A 20,713-nucleotide genomic window follows, 5' to 3' on the forward strand; every position below is an offset into this window, starting at 1 on the left:
AGTTAGTTATGGATGCGGTAGGATTTCATTTTTATGTATACAGTTCCATTTATAGATTTTAAATTTACATATGTATATGTAGAGAGTAGCATTTAGATGTGCACACAGTTCCATTTCTAAATGTGCATAGTTCTTTAGTTAGAGCTATATAGATGTAGAGGTCCATAGATTGAGCTGTGTAGGCCTAGGCTGCGTTTTTGGCTCTTTCCCTGTTGGCTGCCTTTTTCATCTCTTGTTTTTCCCGCTGTGCCCCTTGTGTCCCCCTGTGCTGGGTCCGAGCTGGGGCCGGGCCAGGCGGAGCAGCAGTTGCAGCCCTGGCTGTCCCTGGAGCGGTGGGAGCTGCCGGTGGCCCCAGGCACTGTCCTGTGAGGAGCTGCTGAAGGACGGTGAGACTGAGGGGGCTGAGGAGGCGCTGATGCTGAAGGGACGATGGAAACCTTGAGGTGTTGGGGGCACTGAGGGCTGTGGGGGAGCAGAGGGCGATGGTGGCACTGAGGTGACAGAGGCACGGGCTGAGGGCTGTGCCGGCTCTGAGGGGACACAACGGCTCAGAAGGGACTGAGCGGGGTGAGAGGCCTGGGAGAGGCCGAAGAAACTGAAGAGGGGGCTGGGGGTTTGCCGAGAGGACGGCGGGGCTGAGGGGATGGAGGGGGCCAGGAGGGAGCACACAGAGCTCAGGGACTGCAGCTCTGCCAGGCCTTGCAACCAATTCCAGAGCCTCCAATTTTGCCACCACAGCTGTGCTGAAGAGCTTGAGGACATCCAGACACTGCCAGGAGGCAGCAGGGAGAAGCTGAAGGCCTGGAGCAAGAGCAGTGAGCAGGGATGTGCTGGGGCCACGCGAGAGCCTGGGTGAGGCCCCAGGGCTGGTGAGGCCGGGCAGGGCTGAGGGTGGCGTGGGCTTTGTCCGTGGGCGCTGCCCGGCCGGGCAGGAGCGGCCCCTGCCCGTGCTGGGGCTGCTCAGCGCTGCTGCCCCGGCCGGCACAGGGGCTGTCCTTGGGCAAGGCAGCTGTGCCGGCAGGGCCCGGGAGCTGTGCCGGGCTGCCGGGAGATGCGGGACAGTCCCGCCGCGCCTGCGCTCGCCACACGCTGGCCCGCTCGGCCTGCTTGTTCTTCCCAACCCTCCTGGGGAGGCTCGGAGATTTTCGCTTCCCTGCTGGAAGTGCAGCTGCTGCCAAGGGAAAGGTGCCAGGACTGACTCGCTGTTCCCTTTGCCTCCCAGATGTCCCATCTGCTGTCCCTGTCCAGGAGAGCTGCTCTGCATGGGAGGAGAAGACTGAGGGAGAAGCTTTGAAGATCAGGCGGCTGATTTATTCTTATGCAGTTCTATGGATATTTAGATTGGGACAGTGACATTTGTATATTTTCAAATAGTTTTGTTTTATACATCTATATGTATGTATATTGTATGAAATATGTAATATTTAATCTCTATTTCCATCTGTAGATTGTTATGTATATATATGTAGAGGTATTTAGTTCTGTTTAAACATGTATGAAGTGTTATAGTTGTATAATTCTATCGAATTCTTAGTACAGGGTTCTTTAGAGGGAGGCACTGATATTTTTGTATTTCTGTATGGGCTGTAAGCTTGTAATCTGTATTAAATTAAGTTGTTAAACAATTCATTGATCTTTGTCTATAGTGACTTGTAGAGGTTAGCAATAAATTAAGTTTTTGCTAACTTTAGTTGGTATTTGTATATTTTTATGTGGCATTGTTGTGTTAATATAATAAATGACTTTTTTTAAACTTAATGGAGATTTTTATAGTTGTGTATTGTCAGCGCAGGCGTAGCAATTTGTAATAAATGCCATTTTTCAACTGAAATTGATTCATGTGTATTTGTAGCTCAGCTGTGCGGCTGCAGCAATCTGCAAGCAATGACATTTATCAGCTGAGATGGGTGGTTTGTGATTTGTGCTCTCCAAAGCAATGGGCAGATGGAAATGCCATGACGCTGGAGGATTTTGGTGATGAAAATCTCCAGCCACGCCCAGCACATGCCCCACTTGCGCTCAGGCTGGGCAAGGAAAGCGCAGATTTGGGATGGCAGCAGAGCCACACGTTGGCTCAGAACTCGCTGCACAGGCCTGCTGAGAAAACTCTGGGACTCTGCTGCGCGTACAACTCCAAGCAGGAGGCAGCGGGGCAGGAGAAAGCATTCACAATGAAAAGAAAAAGAGAAATTGTGTCCAAACAGATGTGAGGATACTCTGAGAGTTTGATCAAATGCTCTAACTCACCATTGCCTAGGCTCATCTTCAGCAAAAGTAGTTTGTTAAAAGCTGAACACCTTCCAGGAAAGAGAGATTGCACTTTCCCCTTCCCTTGCCTTGCTGTGTGAGTGGAAGATGTCCTTAGCACAGGGAATTGTTGCCCTTCAGCACCTCCCTCACTCCCATGAAATCAAAGATTACGTGCTACCGCGTGGCACCATAAAGGAAAACAGCCCTGCCCTGGTGACAGTGTGTGCAAAGTCTTCCCTCCTCCTGTCCCCACATGGCACAAACTGAACCATCCCCTTCCTGTCCAAACTGCGCCTGAGCTGAGGGAGGGCTCCAGGAGCTCAGGAGGGTGCAACACCACCACAGGTGGGAAGGTTTTGCAAAGCTTCCTAAGCATCAGTGAACTTTGGCTTTGCTGCTCTTCCCCTGGAATATTGTCCTGCTCATCAACGGTCTTGGAGGACACCGTGCCGCCAGCTCCCGCAAGTGAAGTTTGTTTTCTTCAGGGCTTGAATGGAGGAAAATGCAAATGGTTATTTTTAGAGTGAAATTTGGGGTTTGGTGCAGCTGGGTGAGGTCCCTTATTTGCTGTGGAAAGTAGAGGAAAAGCTTTAAATTCCCAACAGAAGCTGACTGCCAGCCCACACAGAGACCTGAATGAGGCCCAGGTGTGCTTGCTGCAGTGGGCAGAGGCAAAGCAAGGTGGACAGGAGAAAGAGTGGGAGACGCAATTGGCCTTGAAAGGCAGACCTGCTCTGGGGCCTGCTCCTGGCCTGGGACCCTGCCCAGAGCCATCCCCTGCTCGCCAGGGCCTTGAGGGTGTGAAAACCAGAGTCCACACTTTACAAGTTTTAAGTTTAATAAAGAATAAAAGAAGGACAAAGAATTAATCCAGAGCTGGGGTACTTTTGGCAAACAAAGAGCACTGAGGTAGCTTAAAATCTTATTCCCTACATATGGTTAAATTGCTGTGGTTACATGCATATTCATTATCTTACGTATTTTTCAAATATTCCTTGAAGTTTTTGATGTTCTAGGAACTCTCTTGTTTGGTTTAAAGCTCTGACTTGTCTACAGGACATTCTGTTAATTAGGTCCATATATTTTATTTCTTCCTGTAGTTTTATCCTATTGGATCACACTGCCTCATAGTGACAATAGAGATAATAAATTCTTCCCAGATGCTTATGTTCTGTTTCTTGTCACTGTTATCACTTGGAGAGGCCAGTCTGCAGATGTAAGAAACAGAATAATTGCTTTACACCATTCTCTGAGGTAGTTACAAAGAACTACTTATTTTAGTCTCCATTTTAATATTTTGCTAAGGCCTAAAATATATTTTCACACTTCTATTCATATGAACTATACAGTGAATACATAAACTGAGAGATTAGAAAAAACTTTTAAAAGTAAGTGTAAGTTGTACTATATCAAAATACTTGTGATGCAAAAACTTAATCTGTGAAGGAAAATATTGTTTTATCAGCTATAACAAGGAACAGCTGTCCAGCTGGGCCAGGGTGTGCCAGACCTCCAGCTGATGGGAAGCCGTGGCAGCTCTGAGCATTGCTGTGCAGAAGGGTCCCTGTGTGCCAGCGGCAGCTGGGGGTCCACAGCTGCCTCTTCTCTCAACAGGTGCCCCTTTGCAGCTTCACAAGTCCAGCCAAACACCTCCCTCAGGGACACCTGCACCACACATTTCACATCTCCATGCCCATACGTGATGTCCCTGTCACAGCTGCATTACCAGCTTGCTGCTGTGCAGATGCTGCCACCACCCAAAGCAAGGCCCTGTGTCCCTGAAGGGACCCGCCCTGCTCTGTGGCCTGGACTGAAGGTGGGTCCCTCCTGCCAGGGCAGGGCCCAGCACAGCTCTTCTGTTCCAATAAAGAGATGGAGCTCTCACCCCAGTGTCCGGCTGGTACCACCAGCAAAGCCCACACAGCACCAGCCCTGGCTGAGCTCCATGTCCAGGAGCAGGTGGGGCTGACCACGGTGTGGGCAGGCAGGAGCCAGGCAGGGGCTGCTGTGACCAGCGGCGGGGCAAGGAGGGGCTGGTGTGAAGGGCCGTGTTGAGTGTCCCTGGGCTGAGGGCACATTTCTTTCAGTGGCATCACCTGGGCCTGGACCTCCTCCAGTGCCATGCCCAGGAAAAGAGGCAACCATCAAGAGCATCTCCTGGGATGCATTGCCTGACCAGCAATGTCAGCAGGCAAAACCAAGGTTTTGTTTAGCAATGACACTTTGATGAAGTCAAAGATTTACAGTCAGGGCAGTCCACCAGTACAGATGGGAGTACACTCGGGGGCTACAGCCAAAGCCATGAGGTCACAGCAGCCTCTGGGATGATAGCAGGCTGAGGTGACAGCAGGCTCTGAGGTCACAGAGGTCCCAGAGCCCCATGGTTGCACAGCACCACGAGGACCGAGCAGTCAGTCCTTGACCACGACTGTTGAGGCAGCAGCGGCGGCGGCAGCAGCGGTGCTGACATTGGGACAGCGGTGTCAGGACAGTGGTGGCAGCAAGAGCTGCAGGACTGGCAGTGGGCAAGGCAGCATGGCCTTTGCTCTGCGCCTCTTCCTCCTGCTCCTCCTGGCAGTGGCCCTGCCTGACAGGGCTGCCCAGGCTTCTCCACAGCGAGCACAGGGAGCAGGTGAGCACGCGGCCTGGCTTCCCTTTCCCGGGACAGCGCTCCCTTCTCCCTGGGAAGCGTTGGGGATGGTTTTCCCAGGGGCTTAAGGGAGGGTTTCCTCTGTGGGAGGGAGAGAGTCCCCAGGGGCCCTGGGCTGGTTCTGTCACACTTCCAGGGATGGGACACAGGGCCTGCAAAGAGGGTGGAGAGTGACCAGGAGCCAGGCCAGAGCTCCCCAGGCCCCTCTGCACCTTTGGCCATGTCCATTGACATCTGGCTCCCACAGCCTTACCCAACCCCCGTGCAATGCCCAGATCCCTAAGGCAAAAGGGGATTCCAGTGCACCATGCACATGGTTTTGATCTATGCTCTGTTCTAGAATGGGATCATGACTTGGATTATTTGGAAATGATGATAAATGGTGGTTTGAAGACTTTGCAAGATGCTGGAGGCAAGTTCTCAATGTACCTTTTCCAAACAGAATAATCAGTGTTAATGTGTCAGGAGCACACTCACGTGCCATTTTCCTGAAGAGTCTGCAAATTGATGGATTCAGGAAATTTTTCCCTCCTTCCTTCCAAACCCCTGAGGGATCCCACAGCATCGCTGTCAGTGGGAGGAAGGAGCATTTAGCTGTCAATCTTCTTCCTGTGAACAGTGCCTGTGTCTCCTTCCATGTGCTCTGTGCAACCACAGAGAAGAGCAGTGAGGGAAGGGGCCGGGCCCAGGGCTGTGCCCCGGGGCTTTGCCTGGCACAGCTCCTTTGGTGGCCCCAGGGAGCCTGAGGATCTCCTACAGAGCCACGGGAGCTCTTCTGTCTTACCTTTCCTTGCAGCCAAACCTCTTGGTGAAGGTGATCCGGCTTCCCATCCCAAATCCATGACTGAGGCTTTGGGAGATGGTGAGGGTAGGTCAAGGCCTTTCCCCCTGGGAGAGCTGCCAGCTCAGAGGCCAGAGCTCGGCCAGGGCGGCATCGCTGCAGGTGCCAGGACAGAGCCGTGCACGTGTGTGCCCTTGGCCTGGGTGATCCCCTCATGGCTCCTGCAGCTCAGTGCTGCCCGTGCAGATGTGCAGAGATGATAGAAGCTTCTGTGGCTGTTTAGTTACAGGTGTGTCTGCAGGGAGAACTTTCCCAGCTCCTGGGATGGTTACTGCCCGCAAGCCTGGCTCCCATCGCAGGGGTGAGTGGTGTGTCCCTCCTGACCCCACAGGCTGACCCCTGGTTTTGTGGGATCCATTCCTGGGAAATGGAACTATTTTGCTCTAAGGTCCTCCAAGAGGAAATACCAAAGCCACAGGACCCAAGATACCCCAGTACCACTCCAAGACCATGCAGCAAATGCTGAAGGAAATGCTGCAGGGAGCACAAGGTGGGTCCATGTCCCTTAGCTGGGGGCTTTCTCTCACATCTGACACACTGTGCCCGGCACAGAGAGAAGGGATCCATGGAAGCCTCACTGCCCCGCTGCTGCTTTCATGGCCTGCAGGGCTGCTTCTCAGCCTGGCCTGGCTGAAGCTTCATCCCAGCCTCTGCAGGAAGGCATTTGGCATCAGCTGACAGGGAGCCCAAACTGCACCATGGGCTATGCACACCTTGAGGTCCCCGGCAATTTCCCATTGTCCGGGTAGATTAGAAATGGCAGCTGTTTGAACCAAGGAGGGCCCTGACCAATCCCAAAAGTTTATATGATTTCCTGATCCTTAACTAAGTCTTTGATAAGCATTGCCTCCTGAAGGGGAGTGGTTCCATCTGATCCAAGAGTATAATTTTCTTTTTCCAGAGAAGGACCAAAGAGTTCTGCTGAAGGCAGCATTTCCCAGAGGAAGCAGTGGCTCATTGGCAGTCTCTTCTGCAGGAAGGGAGGCCATGCCAGGCACAGTAACAAAAGGTAATTGCTGTCCCTCTGGGCCGGAGCCCTGCTGAGGCTTGAGCTGCCATCTCTGCTGCTGGGGAGTGTCTGCCCTTCAGGGATGTTGCACAGAGCATGGAAAGAGTGACCAGGAGCCAACCCAGAGCTCCCCAGGCTCCTCTACAGCTTTCTCCATGTCCACTGACATCTAGCTCCTATGGTTTTACCCAACCCCCTTGAAGTGCCTAGTCCCCTAAGGGAGAAAGTGATCTCAGAAAAGCCTGATAAAGGTTCTCATCTGTGCTCCCTTCCAGAGGAGGTTCCTGGGAAGGTTTCTCCATTACATTGGCTGCATAAAGTTTTGAAGCCCTTGGAGCCTCCTGCAGGTATGTTCTCAGAGTCCCATCGAGGAATAATCATAAACAACCTGGTAGGAACGAGGTGACAGAAGCTTCTGTGGCTGTTGAATTACAGGTGTGTCTGCAGGGAGGACTTTCCCAGCTCCTGGGTCGGTTACTGCCCACAAGCCCAGCTCCCATCGCAGGGGTGAGTGATGTGTCCCTGCCGAACCCACAATCTGACCCCTGGTTTTCTGGGATCCATTCCTGGGATATGGAAATATCTTCTATTAAGGTCCTCTGAGATGGAAGAACAAAGCCACAGGAAAGAAGGGATCACTTGAGTCACATGACACCCTGAAAGAAATCATGAAGGAACTGCACACAGGCCATGGTGGGTGCATTTCCCTCAGCCTTCTCTTGAGACAAAGCAGCCAGGAGCTTTCTCTGTACATCTGGACACGCTGTACCCAACACAGCAGGAAAGGATCCATGGCAGCCTCGCTGCCCCACTGCTGCTTTCACAGCCTGCAGGGCTGTTTCCCAGCCTGGCCTGGCTGCAGTTTCTCCCCAGCCTCTGCAGGAAGGCATTTGGCATCAGCAGGCAGGCTGCCCAAACTGCACCATGGGCCATGTACACCCTGGGACCCCCTGTAATTTCCTGGTCCCTGAGCAGATAAGGCTTTTGACTGTTTGGACAAGAGAGAGAGCCTGGGCCTTTTCCTGATCCTCTTCCATGTCTTTGACAAGCACTGACTCCTGAAGAGGCCACTTCCCTGCTATGTAATGGTTCCATCTGACCCAGCTGTGCCTCTTCCTTTCTCAAGGGGTGGACAGAGAGGCTCTATGGAAGGCGGCATTTCCTGAGGCAAGGGAGGCAATTGCAGGCAGTGGCCCAGGCACAGGAGGTAATTGCTGTCCTGGGCTCAGCCCTCGGTGGGGCTGTGTGCCAGCAGCTCTTCCCACAGGATCTGCCCTGTCTGAGAGGGGTTGACTGTTCCTTGGGCTGACTGAGCTGTCCCAAGAGAGAGAGGCAAGGAGGGATAGTTGTGGCACTGCGTGCTGCAGTTTTCCCAAGGGCTTTAGGGAGGGCTTCTTCTGTGGGAGTGAGAGAACTCTCAGGGGCCCTGGGCTGGTCCAGCCAAACCTCCAGAGATGTTGCACAGGGCCTGCAAAGAGGGTGGAGAGTGACCAGAGCCAGCCCAGAGTTCCTTAGGTCCCTCAGCAGCTTTGGACATGTCCATTGACATCTGGCTCCCACGGCATTACATGACCCCCTTGCAGTGCCCAATTTCCTAAAGCAGAAGGTGATCCCAGCACACCATGGCCATGGTTCTGATCTGTGCTCTGTTCTAGAGTGGGATCAGGACACGGCTTTTCTGGAAGCCTTGGCACATGATGGTTTGGAATCCTTAGAGAATGCTGGAGGCAAGCTCTTAATGCGCCTTTTTGAACAGAATAATCAGCATCGAGGTGGCAAGAGGTCACCCATGTGCCATTCCCCTTAACATAATCTGAGGGTTGATGGATTCTGGAAACCTTGCCCTGCTCCTTTCCAAAGCCCTGAGGGATCCCACGGCATTGCTGTCAGTGGGAGGAAGGAGCATTTAGCTGTCAATCTTCTACCTGTGTGCAATGCCAGTGTCTCCTTCCATGTGCTCTGTGCAGCCACAGAGGGAAGGGGCCGGGCCCAGGGCTGTGCCTCAGGGCTTTGCCTGGCACGGCTCTTTTGGTGGCCCCAGGGAGCCTGAGGATCTCCTACAGAGCCACGGGAGCTCTTCTGTCTTACCTTTCCCTGCAGCCAAACCTCTTGGTGAAGGTGATCCGGCTTCCCATCCCAAATCCAGGACTGAGGCTGTGGGAGATGGTGAGGGTAGGTCAAGGCCTTTCCCCCTGGGAGAGCTGCCAGCTCAGAGGCCAGAGCTCGGCCAGGGCGGCATCGCTGCAGGTGCCAGGACAGAGCCGTGCACGTGTGTGCCCTTGGCCTGCGTGATCCGCTCATGACTTTGTGGCTCTTTGGAGGAAGGAGGGGCCTGGTCCTACCCCAAAATCAGAGGTGTTCTCCTGAACTTTATCTATGACTTTGACAAGCTCAGCCTTCTGGAAATGCCACCGTACTGAATGTAGTATTCTTCCATCTGATCTACCTGTGCCTCTTCCTTTTTTCAAGGGATGGAGCAAAAGGCTGTGCACAAGGAAGCACTTCCCGGAGGAAGCAGTGGCTCCCAGGCAACTCCTGATTCAGGAAGAGAGGCAATCGCAGGCAGAGGCCCAGACACAGGAGGTAATTGCTGTGCTGGGCTCAGCCCTCGGCGGGGCCGTGTGGCAGCAGCTCTCCCCCCAGGGACGGCACTTGCATGACCCAGAAGGAGCCAAAGCTTGAGGCACCTCAGCTCCAAGGACTCTGGAGCTCATTCAAAGCCCCTGGGAACTGGGAATTCTGCACCAACATCCCTCCTGCTGCAGCTGCTCCCAGAGCTGGCCCTGAGCGCCCAGAGGCCCAAGGCACAGGAGCAGCTCCGAGTGGGAGCCCTGCCGCTAGCCCAGGGCCACAGCTAGCCCTGGCTGCCAACTGGGCAGGGCCTGCACAGGCTCCTGACAGGGCCTGGCTCTGTCCCCTTGGGCTGGGGGAGCTGTCACAGGGCAGGGAGGGTCAGGGGTGGCAGTGGCTGCTCAGGGATGGCTTTGGCCTGAGTCCCTGGAGGGAGCCACTGCCCAAGCAGCTGTGTTGCCCCCGGGCTCTGCTCCCGGCCTTCTGGGCTTTGTTGGGTGGCACAGCCTGTGCCGAGGGGCAGCAAGGTGCCTGCAGGCCCCAGCTCTGGGGCAAACAGAGAACGTCCAGGCCATACCCAGCATGCTGCCAGCTCAGCAGCGGAGCACAGCGCGGGCTCTCACTGCCCATTGCTCCCACAGATGCAGCCGGCACCACAACACGTGTTCCTGATTCCCAGAAGGGCAGTGGAAGGACTTTCTGTCAGGGAACACGCTGTTGGCTAGCGATAACAGCAGGCGTGCTTTGTTTGGAGCTTGTCTTCATTTCATGCTGTTTTGGAATATGGTATACCTGGAAGAGAAAATGGTGAGTGCTTTGTTCCTCTTTCCCTCAAACAGCTTCTTTTGAAAGTCTTTTGTAGACAGGAAGCCTTCTCAGTGAGGCTACTGTGGACTTGTGGGTAGTCAGTGGTTTCCCAAATAACTCTGCCGAGATTTCTGCTGCTGCCCAGGGCATTCTTTGGCCTCTTCACTGCGGGGCCTTGTCCTGGGGAACACACTTGTGCTGCAGCCAGTGCTGGCTGCCACTGAGGCTGCCTGGCCAAGAGCAGCCCCAGGAGCAGCAGGCAGAGGCAAAGCAAGGTAGGGAGGAAGAAGAAAGGGGAAGAGATTGGACTTGAAAGGCAGAGGCGCTCTGGGGCCTGCTGCTGACCTGGGACCCTGCCCAGAGCCATCCCCTGCTCACTGAGGCCTTGAGGGGCAGCTCTCCAGCTGGGCCAAGCTGTGCCAGCAGCTGCAGCCGTGCTGGGGAGCCTTGGCAGCTCTGGGCCCTACTGTGCAGGAGGGTCCCTGTGTGCCAGCAGCAGCTGGGGGCCTCTGACACCTCTTCTCTCAACAGGAGTGCCTCTGCAGCTTCACAAATCCAGCCAAAGACTTCAGCTGGAAAGAGCTGTACTTGTTATCGGCCATCCACAAGCCAGTACCGAACGTCCCTGCCCCGGCTTCATTACCAGCTCATTGCTGTGGAGGGGCAACCACCATCCAGAACAGGACCTCCTGTCCCTGCAGCTGCTGGCCCTGGTGTCCGGCCATGCCTGAAGGTGGGCCCCTCCTGCCACGGAAGGGCTTAAACAACACCTTTGGGCTTCAGCTCTGGTGTCTGGCTGGTACCACCAGCACTGACAAAGCTCCTTGTCTGGACACAGCCAGGGTTGGGCAGGCAGCAGTCAGTCACAGGGCTCCCAAGACCAGCAGCCACTATGTTTATTTTTCATTTTGCTAGAGTTAGGAGTATTTTTTTATAGAAAGAAATCCTAAAATATTTCTTCTCTTTTTCCAGAGTAGTTCTATATTTTTCAAAGTAGTTTTAGGAGTCTGGAAAATATTGACTTTTTTTACTCTTTTAGAATAAATAAAATTGCACTTAATTAGGAGTCTTTATTCTATGAAGAACTAAGCCCAAGACACCCAGCTTATTGGGGAGGCTCTTTTCCCACTGGAGATTTGGGCCTATTCACAACCAAATTGCTTAAAACCTTTTCCCAAATATTTCCCATGATTTCTGAGGTCACCTCTTAGTCTTCAGAGGCAAACTTGGAGCACAGTGGGAAGCTTTTAAAGTCACCATCTTTGCTTTTGGAACAAGTCCCTCCGTTCTGGAGCAGGGGCTTCTCTCAGCTTCCTGCAGCCCTGCTCCACTCCAAGGCTGTCCTGAGCCTTCTCCTGCAGCTGTTGCTGTGCCATGGCACTGCTGTAAACAAAACAGCTCTGCCACACTCGCTCAGAAGGACTGGAGAAGCTTTATGGCCTTGTTTACATTAGGCTTTTGGCTTCTCTAAACACAGGTTTACTTTTTGAATTATATGTTTCACCTGACACAGGCACTGATGCCGCTTTCTTATGGAGGCTGAACTGTGATGGACTTCAACAGCTTTCTGGCCAGCATAAGGCCTGGAAAACCATTTCATGGAGCCATTCCGTATTGAAAATATCCCAGTCTGTGTACCAAAAGAAGCTTGTTTAAATGCTAGAACTCACCAGAGCATCTCTCCAGGACATACCTTTCTTTCCCCCACCTCTCCCTCCATGACTGCCAGACAGAACCTTTGACAGTTCTTTTCTCCAGAAGCTGAATGGCACCATTTTATTTTGGGGAGGAAAAAAAAAGTAAATGTTCTATGATATCATCATCACAATGAGCTGAAAATTAGTTAAATGACATCAACAACTCAGACTGTGGATTTATTTCTCAGAGTGCAACAGTGGCTTTTCTGTCCCTTCAAACTGCAGATGTGTAACAGTCTTTAAAATCATTTTAATGCAGACATAACTTTGGAGTTAAGCACAGCAAAAATCAAAAATAGGTGCCTGGTTAGTTTTCCCTGGTGTCTCGGTTCTAGAAGACAGGTGTCTGCTAGGGAGAGCAGGAGCTTCCCTTGGGATGAAAGAATGTAGACCCCCTCCCTCCGAATTATTATAATTTTGAAATCAAGGGGCTTTCAGGCAGAGATCTGGGGATAGGAATAACAGTTCTTTACTAGTATAACCAGGTAAACAAACAAACAATAACTACAGCAAGAACAAGAAAACAGAACCAGGGACCCCGGGACAGCTTTCTCGGCTGAGACGGGATGGAGGAGAGGCTTTGTTTTCACAAACCCCTCGGGCATTCAGTCCCGATGCTCCTGCAGGGCTCCGAGGAAAACAGTCAGCTGGAACAGCAGGGACGAGCTGCGATCCTGGGCTGGTGGATGAGGTGTATCAGCAGCTCCACGGCGATGCCTGGCAGGACAGGGAGTGCGAGGCCACCAACCAAGAGGGGAGAAGGAGAAGAAGCAGCTCCGCGACCCAGCGCACGAACGTCCTTCTTCCCCGAAGCCGAGGAAAAAGCCAGCTAAAAACTGTCCTCACCCTCCTTTTTCTGCCCCCTTCCCCGCCACCCTGGGCTCGGCTACTCTTTGTCTTTTGTGAGCACCCTTAAGTACCGGTAGTTAGGTTTCCCAGCACATAATGGGTAAAAATTCCCACCTAACCCTCAACACTATCCACCCCGAATTTTTTCTCATACCAAAATGTTACATCAAATATTAAACCTTTAAATTATACACTAACACATATTACTTTAACTATATACATATGTACATGCAGATACAGATACAAGCACAGTGTCATGGGTAGTTCACTCTAAAACCAGGTCTCTTTGAGGTATGCACCGGGTCTCTCCATCTTTTTGCATCACCCACCAAGTGCAACCCGGTCCTTGAGCAAAGACAACCCCACAGATTGGATTGTCTTTGCTGGAGGCAGAATTAACTCAAACAGTTTTTCCCAGCATACCTCTCATATGTACCACTGGAACCTTATCTCCATCTGTCGTTCTAAAGGGCTCAGATTGGGCTGGGCCTGCTCGGTTAGTGGAACCTCGGGTGTTCACTAACCATGTGGCTTTTGCTAAATTAATCTCCCAGTTCTTGAAAGTTCTCTCGCCCAGTGCCTTCAAGCTGGTTTTAAGCAGGCCATTGCACCGTTCAACTTTTCCAGCAGCGGGTGCATGGTAGGGGATATGATACACCCACTCAATGCCATGTTCCCTAGCCCAGCTGTTTATAAGGCTGTTCTTGAAATGAGTCCCATTGTCTGACTCAATCCTCTCAGGGGTGCCATGCCTCCAAAGGACCTGCTTTTCAAGTCCCAGGATGGTGTTCCGGGCTGTAGCATGAGGCACAGGGTAGGTTTCCAACCATCCAGTGGTGGCTTCTACCATGGTGAGCACGTAGCGCTTGCCTTGGCGGGTTTGGGGCAGTGTGATGTAGTCAATCTGCCAGGCCTCCCCATACTTGTATCTGGACCACCGCCCACCGTACCAGAGGGGCTTCAACCGCTTGGCCTGCTTGATCGTGGCACACGTCTCACAGTCATGGATAACCTGGGAAATGCTGTCCATGGTTAAATCCACCCCTCAGTCTCGTGCCCACTTATAGGTGGCATCTTTACCCTGATGACCTGAGGCGTCATGGGCCCATCGAGCTAGGAACAACTCTCTCTTGTGTTGCCAATCTAAGTCTGTCTTTGACACCTCTATCTTTGCAGCCTGATCCACCTGCTCATTGTTTCGGTGCTCTTCATTAGCCCTACTCTTTGGGACATGGGCATCTACATGACGGACCCTCACAGACAGTTTCTCTACCCTGGTGGCGATGTCTTTCCACTCATCAGCAGCTCAGATTGGCTTTCCTCTGCGTTGCCAGTTGGCCTTTTTCCACCTTTCCAACCATCCCCACAGAGCATTGGCTACCATCCATGAATCTGTGTAGAGGTAGAGCTTTGGCCACCTCTCTCTTTCAGCAATGTCCAGGGCCAGTTGAACAGCTTTGAGTTCAGCAAGTTGACTTGATCCACCTTCTCCTTCAGTGGCCTCTGTGACCTGTCGTGTGGGGCTCCATACGGCTGCTTTCCACTTCTGGTTCATCCCTACGATGTGACAGGAACCATCAGTGAACAGAGCGTAGGATGTTTCTTCTGCTGGCAGCTGGTTATACGGTGGAGCTTCTTCAGCCCGTGTCACTTGTTCCTGCTCCTCTTCATCAGTGAGACCAAAGTTTTCACCTTCAGGCCAGTTTGTAATTATCTCTAAAATCCCAGGGCGATTTGGGTTTCCAATACGGGCGCGCTGCGTGATGAGGGCGATCCACTTGCTCCATGTAGCATCGGTGGCATGGTGAGTAGCAGGAACTTTTCCTTTGAACATCCACCCCAGCACTGGCAGTCGGGGTGCCAGGAGGAGTTGTGCTTCTGTGCCAATCACTTCTGAGGCGGCTTGGACTCCTTCATAGGCTGCTAAGATTTCCTTCTCTGTGGGAGCGTAGTTGGCTTCGGACCCTCTGTAGCTTCGGCTCCAGAATCCCAGTGGTCGGCCTCGAGTCTCCCCAGGCACTTTCTGCCAAAGGCTCCAGGACAAACCATTGTTCCTGGCTGCAGAGTAGAACACGTTCTTCACATCTGGTCCTGTCCTGACTGGGCCAAGGGCTACTGCATGAGCGATCTCCTGCTTGATCTGAGCAAAGGCTTGTTGCTGTTCAGGGCCCCAGTGGAAATCATTCTTTTTTCGGGTAACCAGGTAGAGAGGGCTCATGATCTGGCTGTACTCAGGAATGTGCATTCTCCAAAAACCTATGGCACCTAGGAAAGCTTGTGTTTCCTTCTTGCTGGCTGGTGGAGACATTGCAGTGATCTTATTGACGACCTCAGTGGGAATCTGACGCCGTCCATCTTGCCACTTTACTCCCAGGAACTGAATCTCTTGAGCAAGTCCCTTAACTTTGTTTTTCTTGATGGCAAAACCAGCTTTCAGGAGAACCTGGATGATTTTCTCTCCTTTCTCAAACACTTCTGCTGCTGTGTTCCCCCACACAATGATGTCATCTATGTACTGTAGATGTTCTGGAGCCTCACCCTTTTCCAGGGCAGCCTGGATCAGTCCATGGCAGATGGTGGGGCTGTGCTTCCACCCCTGGGGCAGTCGGTTCCAGGTGTACTGCACTCCCCTCCACGTGAAGGCAAACTGAGGCCTGCATTCTGCTGCCAGGGGAATGGAGAAAAATGCATTGGCAATGTCAATAGTGGCGTACCACTTCACTGCCTTGGACTCCAGCTCGTACTGGAGCTCCAGCATGTCCGGCACGGCAGCGCTCAGAGGTGGAGTCACTTCATTCAATGCATGATAGTCCACAGTCAATCTCCATTCTCTGTCAGACTTGTGCACAGGCCAGATGGGGCTGTTGAAGGGTGAGTGGGTTTTGCTGACCACCCCTTGGCTCTCCAGCTCTCGGATCATCTTGTGGATGGGGATCACAGCATCTCGATTTGTCTTATACTGACGGTGGTGCACCGTCGAGGTGGCAATTGGTACTCGCTGTTCTTCTACCTTCAGGAGTCCTACTGCAGATGGGTTCTCTGATAGTCCAGGAAAGGTGTTCAATTGCTGGACACCCTCTGTCTCCACAGCTGCTATCCCAAATGCCCACCTGAATCCTTTTGAGTCTTTGAAATACCCACTTTGGAGGTAGTCTATGCCCAAAATGCATGGGGCCTCAGGGCCTGTCACAATGGGGTGTTTCTTCCACTCATTTCCAGTCAGGCTCACATCAGCTTCCACTAAAGTAAAGTCCTGTGATCCCCCTGTCACACCAGCCATAGAAACAGATTCTGCCCCCACATGTCTTGATGGGATTAGCGTGCACTGCGCACCAGTGTCAACCAAGGCCTCATATTTTCATGGTTCTGATGTGCCAGGCCAACGAATCCACATAGTCCAAAAGACACGGTTCTCTCTAGCCTCTACCTGGCTAGAGGCAGGGCCCCTCTGAGCCTGGTTATCCTTCTTTCCTTGGATTTATGCCTTGGATGTTCCTTCAAGGGAATCAGACATGTCATCATCATCATCATACTTGTCAGTTTGACTACAGGCTACTGGAGCGTCTTTCTTTTTGGTGGAGTATCCCCCCTGAGTCTTGCTGTCTTCTAATTCATGCACCCATTTTTCCAGAGCAGCAGTAGATTTTCCATCCCATCTTTTCATGTTTTCTCCACAGTCACGCAGGAAGAACCACAGCTCAGCTCGTAGCTTTTTCTCCCTATCTGGGGAACTTCTGCGTTGAGTTCCAGGGCTCCTGGTCTGTACTGCTGAGACTGGAAGAAGATCTTCTCTGAGTTTCTTGAGATTCTCCTCTATTCTGCTGTGGAAGTTTTGCATATCTGTTCTCACAGCTGCAATTGTTGCCTGTATGGAGCCATACAAGGTCTCTGCATATGTTCGAAATTTCTTCGCCATATCCATCACAGTCTCCTCCCTGTCATCCCACTTCATCATTGCTAAAGCAGAAGCGTATTCTTGTGGCCCAAGTCGAACAAGTTTTCACCACTTCACAGATGTACATGGCACCAAGTCTGGATTTCTAGTACCTAAGTCACCCACAAAGACAATCTCTACTATTGCCATTTCTCTCAAGCGCTGAATCCCTTGTTCTATGGTATTCCAATGAGTTTGCTGTATATAGAGATCATCTGCACACAGATATCTTTGTGCCACACTTCTCAGGACCCGTTCCAGAGACTATAAGGGTCAGCCCCCCTCATCATTCCTTGGTCAATAACCGGATCGTGTGACAGGGACCCCAGATGCCTCGCTTCAGTGCCATCCAGAACTGTAGCCTCACCTGCAGCATCCCACAGACGGACTAACCAACTAATTATAGATTCATCAGGTCATTGAGTGTAATCCTTTCTCAGGCCACAAAGGTCCTTCAGGGAGAAAGACTCACCAGTGCCTTCTGATTTTTGGTCAGTTGCTGGTCTTGATGGTCCTTCCCCCGCATCACCATTATCATCATCTACTGGCTGATGGGTTTTGGTTTTGAATTTCATGGCTCTCGTGGTAGGAGCAACAGACACTGGCTTAGGCTCACTGTCTGGTTTGGCTGCTGCCTTAGGCTCACTGTCTGGTTTGGCTGCTGGCTTGGGCTCACTGTCTGTTTTAGCCTGAGTCACTGGGGTAGCTGCTGATTTATCTCCCTGCCCTACAGTATCTAGCACTGTGCGATAAGCATATGCTAGGGCCCAGCTTATTGCAATGAGATTTTTCTCCTTAGAATCATCAGAGCAATTCTCTTCCAGATATTTCCCTACTTCATCTGTGTTCTGAATTTGTTCACGTGAAAATTCCCAGGCTGGGGGATCAGAAAATTTCTTCAGAGTCTGGCCCATTCTCTCCCATTCTCTACACCACTCAGGATTTCCCACACCTGAGTCTACTTCTGGGGCAGGGGTCTCATTGGCTCCTCTGGATATCTCAGCCCTCACTCTAGAGAAGTTGCAGACCATATAGAGGAAGCTTAACAGCTGAACTACCAGGAAAGTGACCAGGAAAGTGGTATCCTTAACACTCAGGGGAAACTGGGTATTCTCAAAGAGGGACATAACAGATTCAAAGAAGAAGGAAAGAAAAGGCTGAAAAGCCTCATCCCCTGCTCTTCCTCTAACAAACTGGGTGCAATTACCAATAAACTCCCAAAATGTGCTACTGGGACTGGGAGGCAGGGTCGGGTGAAGAAACCATAAGCCAAACATACCTGGCAGAAACTTCAGTAGTTCTATGAACTTCCTATACATCATTATCACCGAGCCCAGCACAATAACCATTCTAATCCATACCCCTCTACTGTAAAAGAGGAAAAAGACAGGTATTAAAACCTCAAAAAATTCTAGGGACCAGATCCACATGAAGGCCTCCACCCCGAGAGATATTATGCATCCAAACAACATGGCTAATGACTGCTTTATCCCAATACAGAGTAAATACAACCAAAATACAACCAACAATCAGTACAGGTTTTTCCACTTTCTCTTCCCACACTGGGTGCCAAAAACTGTATTTGTCCCAGTTTAGGGCAAATTAGGGAGGAAAACTCCAAATGGGGGTTTCCCCAGGAAACCAAAGAAGGGAAAGGTCCGGGAAAGGAAAACAAAATTCCTTGGAGAGAAGTGGAAAAAGCTGTTTATTTAACAGAAATTGAATAATATTAAATAATAAAACCTCTCACTGTTCAATGGGATGGCAAATCCAGGAAGAAAAGTCCTTTTCATGTGGTGTAGCTTGGCTCGCTCAGGTTCTTATCAGTCCTTCCAGCACTGGAAAGTGCCGAGGCCCAGGCCCCGGTGGGCCACAGGCGTGAGCTCGCGGGGTTTGGCTGGGTGTTTTTCAGTCCAGAGCAGGCTTGCACAGATCCAGGAAAAAAAAAAGAAGAAAAAGAGGTCCAGGGACCTCCTCTGCCTCAGCTAGCTAATACTAACTAAAAGCCAGAGAGAAGCTCTGTCATTCAGTGTGTCTGTCCTGCAGACACCACAGTCCAGGAGCGGGATGTGGGTGAGTGATGTTTTGTTCTTCCCCTTGCTTTGCTCTCAGAGCCAGTCTTAAAGGTGCAGAACTTAATATATAACATAAACCAGACGATTGGGGATACCAGTATCATAAAGTCACCCCAGGAAAAGGTGTGAGCCAGTGTGGACAACCTTGCTCCACATTCCCCAACCCCATCCTCTGTGTCCTTCCTCACCTGGGACCTGCTTTGCTTGGAGAGCTGCCTGCACTCAGGAAAGAGATGTTTTCCCCCTTTTTTTTTAAAGCAATCTAAAACTCCTAAGTTTCAGATTGTTGAAAACAGACGCACTCCTCATGTGTGTGCCAGCCCAAGGTGCCACCAAGGAAGTGCCCCTTCCCCAAGGCAGAACCCTGCAAGGAATGTTTGAGACCTTTGCACTCCTTGACTGAGGCCCTGCAGTGTCACAGAGGCCCCTGGCTTCCATGAGGTTCTGCACTGTCCCAGTGGATATTTGGCTCCATGGAGCCCCACGGGGTCACAATGCTCTTTTTGGTTCCACCAGGCCCTGATCTGTCACAATGGGCTTTTGGTTCCATGAGGTTCCATACTCAGCAATGGTCTCTGTAGTTCCAAAGTGTCACAAGGGCCCTTGGTTCCAGGAGGTTCATTGGTGTCACCATGGTCCCTTGGCTCCATCAGGCATCCCAATGTCACAAGGGCCCCTTGGTTCCAGGAGGTTCATTGGTGTCACCATGGTCCCTTGACTCCATCAGGCATCCCAATGTCACAAGGGCCCCTTGGTTCCAGGAGGTTCCTGGAGCAGGACTTCCCCTGGGCCACAGAAGGGCTCCTCTGCTCTGTCCAGCAGCTGGGGCCAGAACTCAGGGCATCTCCCCCTCACAGGAACTGGGCAGATAACCCAGGCCGGACATCTGTCCTGTCCTGACTTCTCTCTGCTTCCAGGGAGCTGCAGTTCCCAGCTGGCCAGAAACATCTTTCCTTGAGAGCAGCCTGAAGGGAGATGAGCCTTGGATTCTGGAGTGACACACACTTCACTTGACAAACTAGAAAAGCTACACAAAACTTGCACAAAGCACAACTCTTCTGCATAGTCCCTGGAAACGGGCAGGGCTTCTGTCCCAAGCCTGGATGCATCTTGGTGGTTCCTTTCTGGAAGCTGAGGGAAAGAAAGGGCTCCATGTGTGCTCCACCATCAATTGGGTGCTGAGTTCCATTGACTCCTAATCTGTGCCAGCTCTTCACGAGCTGTAATACAGGTAACTTGATTGTGCACTGTGTTTGTATCCACTAGCACTTCTTTGGGTTATCCTGTGGAGGAAGCAGTCTGTTTAAAGTCTCTTGTCTGTTAATCTTGAGTCCATTCAGTAAATAATTCATTTTCTATTTGACCTAATGGGCCATTCTAAAGAACTTGGGAGCAAGAGCAATTTGGGATGCAGGTGGCCTGAAACAGAGCTACTGCCAGAAACCTGAGCATAGGCAGGACTTGGCTAAGTGTTCACTCCATTTGTAACAATACATTACACTAAAAAAATACAGAGAGAGAAGATCTTTTTTCCCATTTATTCTTTTCCTGTTTATATACTGATATCAGCAATCCCCAGTTGATATTGATCCCCAGCACCTCCTCCTGCACTCTGAATAGATCTGAAAATCAAGACCCTTCATGGCTGACAATCCATCAGACTTTGTCCCTACCCCCAGCCCACCAATTCCCTCATCCAAGCCCTGGCACTCAGAGCAGCCTTGTGCAAATCTGAGCTCCCTCCCCTCCAGGCTGTGCCTGCAGCTTTCAGCTCCTTGGCTCCAACTCCCACCTGCTTTCCTTGCAGAAGGAGCTGCCCCAGACACAGAGGGATGTTCATTCCTTGTCAGCAAACAAAGCAAGGGAAGGCACAGCTCCATCCAAACAAAAGTCATTCCTCTGCTGGATATTCAATCCACTTTCCACAGCAGACAGTCTCAGTGCAATGGAAAACACCTTCTGTGCCCAGCACAGGTGCCAAGATGCCCCAAAGCCTCCGTGCCCCGATTCTGCACAGATTTGCTCTTTGC

The 20,713-nt window shown here is 51.5% G+C and overlaps 1 long non-coding RNA gene across 1 annotated transcript; it reads left to right on the plus strand.

The window, feature by feature from the left end:
- Nucleotides 1-222: 222 nt before the first annotated feature.
- On the plus strand, nt 223-1,742 carry LOC131590223 (uncharacterized). The gene is made up of 3 exons (XR_009280024.1): nt 223-386; nt 739-852; nt 1,223-1,742. It is a non-coding gene; the product is annotated as an uncharacterized LOC131590223 (long non-coding RNA).
- Nucleotides 1,743-20,713: the final 18,971 nt, after the last annotated feature.

Source organism: Poecile atricapillus, chromosome 32 (assembly GCF_030490865.1).
Source record: "Poecile atricapillus isolate bPoeAtr1 chromosome 32, bPoeAtr1.hap1, whole genome shotgun sequence".
NCBI lineage: Eukaryota > Metazoa > Chordata > Aves > Passeriformes > Paridae > Poecile > Poecile atricapillus.